Raw genomic sequence first — 15,443 nt, 5'->3', positions numbered from 1 at the left:
GGATTGAAAATTTCTGTCGCAACTGAACGACATTTTGTTTAGCTTTAATATTTTTTGTCTTGTTTGTAGGCATTGTGTGCCATTGCTTGAGTGATATTCAAGTCATGTGATTTACACGCCTTTGAAGTTGAGAAATGTACAAAAATAAATGGTTGAGTTCTAGAAAACATCCTCATTCTTGTGGTTGAAGTGCTTTACACAACAACCTTGCTTACAGTTTCACAATTAAGAATTTGTGGGAGCTGGGATAGCTCTACTAGAAGAGAAAATATCCATTTTGAATTTTTTGGCAATTGGTCAGCAAAATACAATGAAAACCTGTTGATGCACCTGTCCACAACCCCTAAAAATGCATGGTACTTATCTCCTCAAATCCAGAATGAAATGATTGACCATATCAGTAATAGTATTCCCAGTGCTTTAATCTCCAAATTAAATAAATCAAAGTTTGTCAGTATCATAGCAGATAAGTCATCTGACGTATCGATGACAGAACAGATGGCAGTTTGCATACCATTTGTTAAAAAGGTCTGCAGCAAATGAAATTGCTGCACATGAATTGTCTCTTGATTTTGTGGATTTACCTGCCACTGCTTCAGCAACAATAACTGAATCACTTCTTGAGAACCTCAGCCAGTGGGGGATCCATCTTGATTGACTACTGGGAATGGGGTTTGATGGCGCTTCTAACATAGTGGGGCATGCACAGGTGTCCAAGCAAGGATAACAAGGCACTATCCTAATGCAAGATACTTGATCCACTGCTCAAGTCACTGCTTGAACCTTGTCATTGTTGCCATCTGCAATAAAGTACAAGAAATCAGGAACTTTGTGACAACATTTCAACAGCTGACCTTCTTTTCATGTTCTGCTAAGAGAAAGGGAATTGTAACTTCTTCGGTTACATTCATTAAATCTGCAAACCAGAGTAGCATCAAACTATGTTTCATAGGGAGATATTAGTCACTACTTCGGAAGTGGATGGCTTTTTGTCTGACTGCCAAAGAGAGGAGCATGAAGAAAGCTTATTAACAACCAGCCTGCACAGATTCTATTGGCATGCTGTTAGCAAACTACCTGAAGATCTATGACACAGTTGCTGAAGTGGACACAATCCACAGGCAGGTCTTCAAATGACACCTCTAGCTTTCTTCATGCCATGGAAAAGTTTAGCTTAGGTAATTATTTCAGCAGTCCTAACTCAGCACATATTGGGGTATACAAGACCTTTTTCTGTCCTCCTTCAGTCAACAACATAAGATCTGATGAAAGCACACACAGAAGCCAAAAATGCATCAGGCTCATGCAAATACTCAATCAACTTCTAACTACTATGGGTATGTGTTTCCTGCCAAAAGAGAGCATGTATATTTTCATGTGTGTGTGTTTGTGTGTTTTAATATATCCTTTTCTATGATTCACTAATTCTAAGTGGCTGTGAAAAACATATTTTTTTTGTTTTTAAAGGTTGAATTATTACTGCCCCTTCCTGGATCAGGTAACCAAGCATATGAATGAATGATACACCCAGGGTCAGAAAGGTGCACTACAAGGTACACTGCTTGTTCCTGCAAATGTCAGGAAACTAACCCCTGAGGAAGATGATCTAAAGAAAGAGTTTGCTGTGGAGCTCCCCATGTCCCAGATGTTTGAGCAAGAGGTGAGCCTTTGGTGTTTGATAGGAGTCAGCGATGTGATCATTTTTTTCTGTAGCCAACCAAAATGCAGTTTGAAAATTTGCATGGTTATGAATCGCTATAGTGTGCCATGTTAGGTTATACATCAGTTTTCTTTCTCACTGCAAGCATTACAAAATGTTTTCTTTTTGTCTGTAGAATCATTTGGGTTCACGGGTTACCCATTGGAACGACGTCCCATGACATAACCATGGCAGAGGAACAACTCTCATAAAATCTGTGGCTTGCTGCGATGAACAGTTCTTTCCGAACATATCCACCATTCTCCATCTAATTCTTACATTGGGATGCTAAAGGCCACAGAAGAATCACCCTTACATTCAATTAGTTTGTATTTCCCTGATCCTTTGGCAACACTTAAGATAAGTTAGACTTGTACTTTCTACTGGACTGAGTGTTTCCATGTGACACCTTAGGTAAAATATGCAATCACACAAAGAGTATGAAATAATGATCCTGAAAGTAATTGCTGCCTCCTTTACAATCCAATTAAAAAAAGAAGGTAATTTACATGTCCAATATTTGATTGATAGTGTTGGCTATTGTCCAAACCCCAAATTCTATTGTAAAATTAAATCCTAGCACATCTTTTGAATAGTGCCTTGGTTGGAAAATTTTGGTGGTTACAGGCCTGACCGCTTGAGTTAAAACAGAAACCATATGGTCTTGTAACAAACAAGTTCATGATATGCATATTGTATCAACAAGCCATTAAGTGAAGTAAATACTTGTTGTACAAAAATTGCTATCCTCTTTCCTTGTCTCAGTAGACACCAATAAGAGTACTAACATACAGTCTTAATTATTTTTTAAATTGTATCATAGCAATTTTTACATTTTATATTAACTGTTGTGATTTGTATGTACTATAAATCCCCTTGAGATTGGTAAGCAGTTCCTCATTGAAAGATAGTATTTTGGTTTGTATAGGTTCTCTCAATTTCTGAAAATTTGAGGAAAAATTTGATCTTGCTGGTCATGTCTGGGGCATGGGGAGCTCCACAGCAAACTCTTTCTTTAGACCATCTTCTACCTTTAAAAGCAAAAAATGTTTCTCATATCCACTTAGATCATTATCATAAATGTTCTTTTTGTGATACATCTGCTTCCCTTTTATACCTGTTTCATGAGATCAAAAGTTTGTTTTTCAGCTTGAGGTGTCTATAATCTCAATTACAAACTTCACTTCTATGGATGCTGATTTCTTCATTACGACAGTCTTTTGAGTGCAGATTTATCTGAGAATAATACATTATAGAGAATATGTATACTCTTAACAACTAGGGAATTTATTTCTTCTAAGTCTAAGTTATAAAATACCTTGTAAGTAATAGTTTAAAGACGGAATTTATAAAAATAATCAAATGGCATCCACTTAACTGCAGTGAGAATATTTTCATCATTCGTGTAATTTGGTCGCTTATGTATTAACCTAGCACAGATGTATGTGTTATGTCAAGAATAGACCTTTTTACAGTTCCTAGCACCATATTGGATTAGTAACCGCGCATACACGATACACTGGGGTTGACCCAACGGTTCTTTCATACAGCTGATCTGCTGACATTTCACAATCTAATGCACTTTTCACTGCAATTTCTCCCTTCAAAATAGTTCTTTAACACAACAATATGGAAATTTCATCATTAGATGACATCCAGAAACTTGAAGCAAAAGATCCCAGGGAGATTCTAAAATCTAATTTAAAATCAACAGGCTGAGTTAGAGCCGACTTAGTGTTGAAAGTTTATGCTTTGCTGATGCAACACGTCCTTCCATCGAGTAGTGGAGAAAACCAAGAACTTCTTACAGATGTCCAGGACCTAGAACAAAACCAGAGCGACTCCAGATACAAAGTAACTATGGTAAGCATTTCAGCCCTTGGATGGGTGAGTAATCTCCATAATTTACCTGAGATGAATTTCAGTCAGCTTTACGATTACCACGTTGTTTCACAAGAATATTGCCACATCATGTTGAGAGGAACGCATCACAGGAAGTACCACAGAAGCTGTTCAGGATGGCTTAGAAAGTGAGGCAACGACTGCAGCTCTTTAGGTAGAGGAGATTTGTTATTGATGCTGTTGTTGATGTGGTACTTGTTGTTGTACCATATTCTTCAGTAAAAGTTGTTCCCATTTTGTTCACCAAGATGTCTTTTAGTTTGCCATTTGTACGTTTTATCTTACAGGAAACTATACAATAGAGCCTGTAGAACCATTTGATTATAACCCTTGTTTCTATCAACCCATGAGGAAAACTGAAACTAACAGATGTAATAATATTTTCATACCCATCTGGTTCAGGACAACTTATGCTCATGATACATTGAAAACCATTTCAGTTCGTGACTCATGGTAATTTGTTAGGTGGCAAGACACCATTGAAAGAATTAGACCAAAATATTAGACAATTTAAAAACTCACAGAAGTGACTGATTCATGTAACTTCTCTAAACACTATCCAGCAAACAGATAACGTTAATACTGAAACTTATCAGGCAGAAGTTATCTTGATCTTACATCAAATTCTTATAACTTATTTACAAGTAAATGTGTAGCAACTAGAAGGGAGAATTGACAATCAGATCTTGGGTATTTAAGGGTTAAAGGAAGAGAACAGAAATGCTTCCTCTCAGCTACTGATCTCAACAATGCTAGTCCTTTACACACATTTAATTTTCCATCGGTGATAAACATTCAGTGAATTGATATTCCCATTCTTAGCACTTAGAGGCCTTCTGACACAAAGGTTTGCTAAACTAGTTCTTATTGCATTGTGTTAACCAATGTTATGATATAATTTTGAGATGTAAAGAAGATACTTAAAAGTTTGAGAAATATATCCGAATCAAGATATTTATTTTATTCCGTTATAGTTACCATAAGATTTGTTTGAAAGAGAATCTTTCAGACCATTGAAGTGTATGGGAAATTTTTTTTTGTGAGACTTCTATCAAACTTTTTATTATGAGGATAATTTTGTGAATATTAAAATTTAGTGTCATAGTTCATCTATGTCAAGAACTCTTTCAGTTGGCGAAACTCACTTTTTCTTTTTTTCAATCTGAAGCATCAAATTGATTGATACATAAAGCACAAAAAATATTTTTTGAGAGTTCCATGTGGCATCCATAGTGGATTACTATGCTATCATAAAAAACAAAAACAACAACTACTGAAAACTGCTTTTGTCACAATTGCTACCAAATTTGAGTCAGTTTTCTGGGTCTAACATAATAAGTGAAAACTCTGAAGATAGAGTGTTGGTTATTTTATTAAAAGCAATTACTTTCCAAGAGTTTCTTTGCTGGGAGTGTTTTAGGCAAGCCATGTAGTAAACAGGTGATTAGCAATGAACATCTTCACTTGCTGCCGAAATAAAAAAAAAAACTCTACTGAACTTAAAACAATTCAGGTACCTGCTAGAAAATTTGTACTTATTTTGCAACAATAGTTACCCTCATCCATAATTCACAGAGAACAAGATAAGTATAGAACGATAAATACTTGGCAAAAATACATGCCTCCGTGCATAAACTTGAAGTGAAAGCTCGTAGGCAAACCATTGGGGCCATAAAATGTATTTGAATAACCAAAAGCGGCACACTGCTTTCCTTTCTTTGTGGGAGAAAAATTAGCTTTATCGAGATTTCGGATAGGACCATCCATTTTCCTTAAAAATCGAACAGTTTTACTGCTCACGTACGAAGCGCTCACAGAGATTTAACGCGAGTCAACCCCAGCCTCGTTATCACGTGTGCGCGGTTACATTTCCAATATGGCGCTGGGAACTGTAAAAAGGGCTATTTGAATGTTTGTAGGAATAAAAATTTGGATAAATCAAATATAAGATGACTCACCACGTTTGGCTCACCAAGTGTTCGTATTTTCCACAAGCTTCGCCTTCGGCCACAAACACTGCAAACAGGAGGGAACCGAAGCATCCGATCTCACTCGATATGATTTTCGCTTCAAGATCTTCGTCCGCGTGAGGTCGTCCCTGCTTCATTACGACCCTTTTGTCACCAGCTAAAACCCTACCGGTATCAAATTTTTTAGTTAGATGTTTCCCAAGTTGACAATTAACCGAAGCACAAGACTAACAAGATCAGAGGTGTAAAAGCAGTGATTATGTTTAACATTCTATGTGAACAAGCCTCTAACAGTTTTGAAAGATGCTAACTTTTCCATCAAAAATAGCCCATCCTCCGAGTTAAGAACTTAAACTTTTATTTGGCAAAATCAGCCAGAAATTCATCGAAAGGATGTTACCTACATTGTGCCTACATTACTATTATTACTACACTAACCTCAAAACAACGCACGTCGCCTGCTGATCGTACCTTTATGAAAAATTAATTCCCAGACCCCTCGCATCGTTTGAAACCTGTTGGCAGCCCCACAAGGTGGAACCAAATAATTTCAAGGGTTATCGGGTTTGATTGGGACTCGAGAAGCTGAGCGTAAATCTGTTTCACTGGAAATTAATATGCCCCCACTTTTAACTCGCTAAAAGATATAGGTCCTTGTTTTAAACAATTACTCTAAAAGCTTTGGCGAGCCTTGTAAATTTTTACGATCATTGTGAACTTCAGTTTATCACAATGCGAGGCTTTAGGTACATAGGCTTGGTAATCTTATCAATATATATATATTTAAGATTATGTACAATGTACGATTAGGTACAAATTTGAAACAAGATTGAAACAATGAAAAGTACAAAGTCGTTACATTTTTATAATAGGTTCTGTACAGTGATGGAACTTCGAGTTTGTTGTGCCCAACATAAGTTAGACTTCTCGTCCATCGCTTGTTGATCTCTGACATCGAACTAAATCGTAGCCCAAGAAGGGGGCTCGTTGTCTTTTACAGTCTCGTCGAGATTACTAGTAGTTCTGCTCACTAATCGATGATATATCTATTTCACTTGGTGCCAGAAAAATTCTAAGCTCTTCTGTATGAGTAGTTAATTTATTAATAATCAAAAAGTCGAAAAGGCTAATTGAAAACCACGTTAAGATGGCAATAATGATGTAGGTTCTTTACCACTTTCATTTAGTGTACGGGATTCAGCGTTGCTTGTGGTGCACTGAGTAGGCACGAAATTCGTGGAAAGTGTGCAATTTCGACGATTGGTTGTTTGAAAGTTATTAAAAATGTTCCAAATTACCTTTGAAATTAAGATACAGTCCTCCCTTGTTTAGACCATTCTCTGTGTTTTTTTGGCGCTGAATACGTTTCCATCTATTGCTGGTTTTCAGTGTCACGCCATTCAAAATAGATCAAAATAAAAAATAAAAACCGTTCAATCGATTTAGTCTAGAATCTGGAAATAGAAAGAAGCTAGATATGTAAAGACTCTCGCCAAGATTCAGGTCACAGCAATTTTTCTTACGGAAGATATGAGGAGAAACGTTTTTCCCAAATTTATAGAGATTTGTATGGAGCCGCCATGCTGGTGCCCACCTAGATGGGCACCAACATGGCGGCCGGAAACCAGCAGAAACATCTGTCACTGAGTTTTGCTACAAAAGCGTGAATTTATCTCTCTAAGAACTCATAAACATAACAATAATACTTTATTCTAATACAAGAACTGTTCAGATAGCTGAATTTCCCTAAATAAGTCACCTTTTAAACCAACATAACAGCTCTCTCGCTCGTCATGTAAAGGCCACGTCACGCAAAAGCTTAGAAATTCAAGAGTAGTCTATCACTAAACCAAGAACCCATTTGGAGTGAAAATTTGTCTGAATATTAGTTTTTAGCTGCTCTAATACATCATGAAAGTAAAATCTCAGGAGGATCAATAGTTCTGAAGTCTGAAATTTAGTGACGTCACGTGAAAACCAGCAATTCTGACGGCAGTAGCTCTTTAGATGTTTATTCGCTTTTTTCTAGCTCTGCTCCATTTAATTCATCACTTCTACAAGTAAGCTCAGATATAGCGAAGGTGGCATCGGACGAGTTTTCGATTTGTCTACGAACGATTTGGCATCTTGCAAAGGTTTTTATGTTTAAGGCCATTGGTGCCGTCATGGAGAACAACTCGGTGCGGTGAATGTTCCAGGTAAGCTCTGAGGTAGTCCTTCATAACTTTATAATGGCTTTAGAGAATAGTTTGACCTTTATGCGATAGCCTACGCCTTTTTCTAGCTTTGTACAATGGGTAGTTCGTTATTATGGAGATTCCAATTAACAGGGTTGTACTTGTGATAGCCAAAAATATCGTTACATGTCCAACTTCACTTCCAAAATGGCCAAACGAAACGAAGTGAAGTCATTCAAATGGAAGCAGTCGCTATAAAAAAATTACAAGTCATAAGTTATCACGATTATGGTTAAAGAAATTGACAAATGAGGAAAAAAAAAATGAAGGACGGCAAAAGATACTTACAAACGTCGTACAAGATCCGGGTCCACTAGAAAATTAAAGACGATTTAAAGCGACGTAAAGCGATCGATAGAGACGGTTTAAACAGTTAGGCGGTTTAAACAGTTAAACGGTAGATCTTAATGAACTAAGACAAGCGACATAAACAAAAGGAAATTATTCAGGAAAAAGTATCGGAACATTGATGAAAGTTATGCGCGTAGAACAAAAGGTCTGGATAAAATGTGACAAAAGAAGAGTTCGAATTTGTAAAGATACGCCAATCGAATTCTTGGCGGCAACAATAATGGAATTATCGGAGATCTTGGCATTGGACTGAGTCCCATTTTCATTGTTCCTTTGTTTTCGTGTTTTATTATTTTTCTTTTTCTTGCCAAGAACTTTTTAGTCGTTGCACATTTGTATTGTCTGAGGATATTTCTGACTCCTCGTCATTCATTGGATCTGTCCTGCCACTATTAGATCTTTTTGACCTGTTAGATCAACTGGCACCTACCATTCGGTTGACTGCTTCTCTCGAAACAATTACAAGGCAAATGACCTTTCTTTAACTTATGGCTGTTTTGACTCTCTCAAAGATGAAATTAAAGCGCGTAGCCCGTTATTCTCGATTTGTTATTCCTTCAATTCACCAGAGGACTGCTTGGAGTCTTTATAATTTTTTTGTGGTAACAACAAAGAAGCAGAAGCTGATTGGGAAACCCCAGTTTTGAAAAGATACATGCAGAGAGGTATATATATGACGTGCCCAGCTTTTCATCAACATGAAGAAGCCAGTATAACTATTCCGCGGAAATTTTGGAGACACATTCCAATAGTACCCTTTACAAAAGATGACGATCATACTTCGAGCCTTAAAAAGTACAACTGTCCTTGTTCAATGTTTTTTTGTGGAACTGGCCACGGTTAACAGCTTGAAAAACTTTGAATGTCTAAGGTTAATGTCTGCATTTATGAAAGTCGTTCAGACAAAATCTCTCATACACAAGAAGAATTCTTGGAATCCAGTATTCAAGACAGAGACAGTTTAAACAGTCAGGCGGTTTAAACAGTTAAACGGTAGATCCAAATGAACTAATACAAGCGACATAAACATTACGAATATGCTAGCAAGCGATTCATAGAAGCGACTGTATGTATTGTCCAGATACCTACAACGTGTTATTGACATATATAAGTTAAGTCTCCTCATGAGCTTACTAAACTGCCGTTTTTTAGATGTTGCCAACTTTAAAGGTAAAATGAATATCTCCTACCATTTCTCGTTAATGCCTCTAAACATAGACAAAAATAGGCGACAGTGCAGAGGATGATTATTTTAGAGAGTTAAAAATAATGGTTTTATCTGCGGTTTTATCTTGATACATAGATTTAGCCAAGCCTAACAACGTGAGTTGCTCTTTGACTGCAACCGTTCCTCAATGAAAAGAAAATCGTTATTAACGAATATGTATTTTACTTCTCTAGGCCTCAGTCCTACAATAAAAAAAAACACACAACAGCAAAACTGTCGCCTCAAAGGTTTAAAATTGAAAGAGTTTCTATGCCCGACCTGCTCCCTGAAAAATAAACCCTATCCTTCTACTGTCAAGGTCCCTAAAACTTATTTCAAAATAACTTGAACTCTTAACAGAGTAGGCTCATTTTGTCTTCTTTTGCCTCCGTGTTTTGGTATCCAGTATCAATAACATCATTGTCTAAAATGAAACAAGTGCATGTTCAAGAGGCAGGGAAAAGGTTATCAACTGACGGTAACATGTTCAGAAAACTAAGACAAGATTTGAATCCAGGGAGGATGCACGTAATATTAACGGGAAAGTATCTAGCATTTAAGAATAGCATATGACCACTTAATGGACAAAATTAAGCGAAAGTGAAGTAATTTTCTATTTTATATGACATTCTGTTTATATGACAAGAAAAAGCGCATAAAGAAATCATCTTTAAAAGTGATTCACCGCATGCACCTTTGGGAATATGTGATGAACGAAGCAAGAATCATCGTTTGGCCATTACCTGAACTTATCCTCTACGTATTCTGCGACACAAACCATCTTTTCTGGAAAGAACGGAGTAATTTATTCAGTGGTCATCATGTCTACGTGTTCTGATTGTTATGAAAATGAATAAATTAGCACTGGATGTTGTTTTGTTTTATTCTTACTATACTGAGTCATTTTTCAAAAATGCTGGTTGTCCATTTCTGATTTAAGTGACGGTCCTTCTTTATAACAGTGCGTTGGAAAACTATTTCATGTTGAAAAGGCCAGCCAATTGTTTCAACTTAGAGCGAAGTAAATTCAAATTTGAATAAATAATGTTGGCAAATATCACTTTCCATGAAAACTTTTTTTTGTTTTTTTCATATAGGGGAATATACTATGTCAACATTTAGTAGTAGAGACTCTGTTGTCACGTTAATAAGAACAAGCGATCATCCGGTATAAACAGCTGATCAGTCTGACGAATATTTGTAACGGAGCTTATTAATTAATGTTATCCGGTTAATTTTTAATGTCTGTATGGTCAAATACAATGTAAATTTCTAAATTTTTCCTAGAGTGATAATGTAGAACATTCAAAAGCTCAAGAACAACATAAGTAAAACAGTAGCTGAAGAAAGTTTGGGTGAAACAAAGAGAAATAAATCATAGTCTTTGATCAATGATAGAAATATCTGTAATATTCAAAATGATCGATATCGGTAAATGGTTTGAACCCGGGGGTAACATGTAATAGTGTAGTTTGATCGTCCGGGTGATAGCAGTCCTGAGAAGGACTGTTGTCGGTAGTGGTGACTGACGTTTCGACAACCCGAGCGGAAGTCATCATCAGAGTCAAGTGAAAGGTTGTTGTCAGTCGAATGTACTTAGTCCGGTTTGTGTACACTGATTGGTCAGTTTTGCCGTGATGTTATTGGCTGTAAGACTCAAGTGGCGTAGGTTAGTTGTGATTGGTCTACGTATTGTGGTAATAGATTTGTGAGCGACGCGGATATTGAATGGTTGTAGGATGCGTGAGATGTTCTCAGATATGCCCTTTATGTATGGTATAGTGGCCGCGTCGCTCACAAACCTATTACCACAATACGTCAGTTACTGACTAACATCAAAGACAGAGACGAACCGAGGAACAGACAAGGAGCAGTATATAAGATCAGTTGCTCCGACTGCCACGCCTCCTACATCGGTGAGACCGGCAGAAACCTCGCAACTAGACTGACTGAACACAAACGAGCGACGAGGAAAGGCGATGTCAACAATCACATTGCTGAACATCACCGACTTACGAACCACACTATTGACCGGGACTCTGCGCAATACCTAACCTACAGCACCAACTACTTTCAACGACTGACCCTGAAAAGCTGGTTTACTAACTTGGAACAGACTCCCCTCAACAGGTGTCAACCACTACCGGCACCATACAAACGACTCATCCACGACATTAACATTACAAACGAACCGAGCAGAACGACCCAACTTCACTAACGGATCCAAACAGACCAATCACAACTGACCTACGCCACTTGAGTCTTACAGCCAATAACATCACGGCAAAACTTATCAATCAGTGTACACAAACCGGACTAAGTACATTCGACTGACAACAACCTTTCACTTGACCCTGATGATGACTTCCGCTCGGGTTGTCGAGACGTCAGTCACCACTACCGACAACAGTCCTTCTCCGGACTACTCTCACCAGGACGATCAAACTACACTATTACATGATCGGTATCCTTAGGTTGTTTTGCTTCTTAATAACGGCAATTAAAAACTACAGTAAATAATACATAAGGTGCAGGCATAAAAAAGTTGCCGTTAAGACTAAGACAGGATAATGTAGCTCGCAAAGTCAGAGGAACTTATCGGCAAAATCCAGCATGACACTAGAATTTATTTGGTACTTTTTTCTTAGATAAAGGCTTCAATAGTTAAATGTATCGAGATAACACACGAGATGTATCAGAGAAAGATTGATTATCGTCCTTGCCTTAAATCCCCTAACGCACACTATATTTTTCCTTGCACTGTCACACTGCAAGGTACTGCCACTGACTCAGACAAAAGAGCCTAAAGGAACTCAGTTCACCTGTTTAAAGGATCAAAGTTCTCAAAACGGAGGGAAATAACCGATTCAGTCCCTACCAAGAACCTGTAGGTAAGTAGGGTGTAAATTTAAAACTTTACGAAGACATGATGAGTATATGAGATTGCCTAGCTCGATTTGTCTCAGTGGAACCTTATCTTACTGACGAATAGAGGTACTACCTATAATAGTTGAGCTACTGGAGTTTTTGCCAAAGCTAACCCTCAAACGTATCCTCTTTATATACTCTTTTTAGGTCTACTTTGATTCTGGTCGGAAGTGGAAATCTGATACTAAAGAAAAGAAACTAGTTGATGCGAAAAGAAGAGGTTATGTGGAATAGCTTGCCATTCTAAAAACTTACTGATTCAGATCAGTCATATTTTCCGTGGTGGCGATCACACAAATTATTTTTCTATTCAAAGTCGACTAAGTATATATAAGAGAATATAAATAAACAGTTTGCTATCTGACATGGTTTGATGCTACTCTGGTGTACAGATTTAATGAATGGAACCGAAGAAGTTAGAAATCATAGACCCAACGTTTCGACAATCCCGTCTAGTGTCTTCGTCATGGGTGATCTAAACGCTGCAACAAGAGGTCTGAATGTAAGGAATAACAGCAAAACCGGTCGCTGGTTCTCTTTCATTAGGATTGCTACTAGCTGTAACTGGTTTTTGGCAGTTACGAAGAAAGGTTTTTGTATAGCCATTTGCCTTTAAGACAGTAGAAACATATTTCCTCTCCTCAGCCTTCGAATCGAGTGAAGATGGTACAAAGTCAGCTCTCCCGAGTAAAGCTTTGGCTACAGACTTTTTGTGGCAAATAGTTTGCTATCTCTTGGTATATACTGACAACTTGCCTAATCATTTCATCCATCCTTTTTTATAGTTTTGTTTCCTGTCTTTTCCATATTGATCACCACGGCAATAACTTAGAAGAGATGCCAGTTTGATACGAAAACGAGGGCTCAACCAAACAAATTGCTTCCAGTGCTGCTAGAGTTGAGTGTAGATGTACTCAAGGCAAAAGAAACGATTGTGAGCATCCTTAACCAAGAATTATGCACTTGATATTTCATTAGGGATCAATGATGGTGTAATTTTAATCTCCCCCTTATGCATGATATTAGCAAACACAATAAGCCGAAGGAACCAATGAAGGATATCTTCAACATAATAAAAAGGTTCTGACGCACCATGGAGTCATTTCAGTCCAACCAATGGAATTGAAAATAAGGAAAATCGAGTCCTCTTTCCGTTTGGACAGAGCAGCATTAAATATTTTGGTGTTAAGGGCTCGGAGGCAAGGTAGGAATGGATGGGAAATCTTCTCCTTCGCAGTTCTAGACCCCAAAGGATTGGAGTACCATTGACGTGTTCTTCATAACTGTTTAAAAAGGGTTGTGCAGGGACAGCCTTAGTTATTTCTACAAAATAACGAAAGTACCCAAATTACCAAGAGGATAAGTACCAAAGTGAAAAATATTTTAAATCGACCAATTTTTGCAACATTTTCCTGCCTCAATTGTAAGAAAAAAGATGGCTGAAAGAAAGTTACCAGACGGCTTCCGTAAGGTCAACAGTTACAACTATCCAACAATTACATGCTACGAAGAAAACTATGGTGAGAGACATATCATACTCATTTACTTCTTTGCCAATGGAACGATACTCAGTTTCAATTACCTGTTAGTTATTTGTATAAAGCATGTACCCTTTCGCTCGAGAATCGCCACCAACCAAATTCTGGTTTTGCATCATTAAATTGAGATCGCCTTTTTTCTCCGCGTTTTTCATTTGAAATATTTCGTCTCTCTGCTTACATGGCGAGGGAAAAATAATAACATTGGAGACGAGGAATAAAAAAAACCGAGAATGAAACAATGGTGAGACACAGATATGAAGTGGTGGATGGTGGCATTTTTATCATTCTAAGCTCTTCACGACACATTAAGGGAAGGCAAACCCCGGAGACGGCTGATCGTCAGTCACTACTGCCAAGAGAAATTGGCAAAAATTTCACAGCAAGAGGCTCTTCCCTTCCGGAGCTTGATCTCTGTTCAACAATTCTAGTTTGAGTGTTTTTCCTTAGCAGCCTCAAAGCTCTTAAGAAGTGAACTATCGTTTTTGAAAGTGTTTCTGCCTTTCATAAGAACGTTAAAAGGGAAACTCAGCGCTTTTTTAGTTGCGAGAGATGTAACGCTTCAGCTTCAGGAAATTAGGTGGAAAGTTGAAAATACCATAATTTTTGTTCACGCAATTCTGAATGCATTAAAGGTATGATAATTAAAATCTTGGTTGAAATTACCTATTAAGGAATTACTTGCAGATAACGGGCCTTTCCACTCTGTGACGATAAAGACTTGTCACGCAAAATGTTTGCTCAAATTCCTGGTTTTAAGTTCATAGAGCATGCTATTTGTACGACTCATTCTTTGAGTGCTAAAAATATGCAATTGCATTGAGTTTAAGGTAAACCAAAACTGTTTCCTTCTTTTGTAAAGCCTGGCCAGCGTCAAACATTAGGTCTTTGCCCCAGCACCACCGCTGTCAGTAACTCAACCCTCAGTTCAGTTGGTGGTGTTACGATTCTTGTCCAGACCCCAACAATGGCAGCACCCTCAGCTATAATACTTTATGGCGTTGCTGTGAAAGCATCCACTATGCTGAAGGATTTTTACACTGACATTGTCGTAATGCAAGTGGACTTTGTGAAAGTAGCAAAGATCTTACGTCCTTAAAATTGAATAAAAAAAGCAGGATCGAATTACAGGCTATTATGACGATTGTCGCATGACTCAATAAAAATCACAGTAGTATAGGACTTCCAAGATTGCTGTATTGTTTGTTGATCTGTCTTTTGGAAGGTAAAAGTCCTATAAGTAGTGTAACATTACTATCGATCTTTGCGTTTCGATATATGTCGACGTCTATGGCGAAGATCTCCATGAGGCTTCAAACTGAGCTATCTAGCGAGCTGGGGAAGAATACAAATAAATTAATAGATTTAGCCAAGCCTAAAATTGGAGCTTTCATTAATTTATTTTCCAGCTCTTCATTATAATAGAAACTGTAATAAAACTATTCAGCACTAGCTGTAGAGGAGTTTCTTCAAGGGGATTTAGGAACGAATCCGGGGGGTGGGGGGGGGGGAAGAATTGACGAGGTCTCGAACCTGGGGACGATGTTCTCACAACTTGCAAAGCAATCAACGTGCATGCTAGTCAGCGGTATCTTCAAGCGGCTGAGACCT

The 15,443-nt window shown here is 37.7% G+C and overlaps 1 long non-coding RNA gene across 1 annotated transcript; it reads left to right on the top strand.

Moving 5' to 3' along the window:
- The first annotated feature begins 7,575 nt into the window (after nt 1-7,575).
- LOC149050427 (uncharacterized) lies at nt 7,576-12,583 on the top strand. Its single transcript, XR_016183538.1, has 3 exons — nt 7,576-7,769; nt 12,142-12,257; nt 12,442-12,583. It is a non-coding gene; the product is annotated as an uncharacterized LOC149050427 (long non-coding RNA).
- Nucleotides 12,584-15,443: the final 2,860 nt, after the last annotated feature.

The sequence above is a fragment of the Pocillopora damicornis genome, chromosome 2 (genome assembly GCF_964200805.1).
Source record: "Pocillopora damicornis chromosome 2, jaPocDami1.2, whole genome shotgun sequence".
Classification (NCBI taxonomy): Eukaryota; Metazoa; Cnidaria; class Anthozoa; order Scleractinia; family Pocilloporidae; genus Pocillopora; species Pocillopora damicornis.
This window is presented reverse-complemented; position numbering and strand designations above follow the sequence as displayed.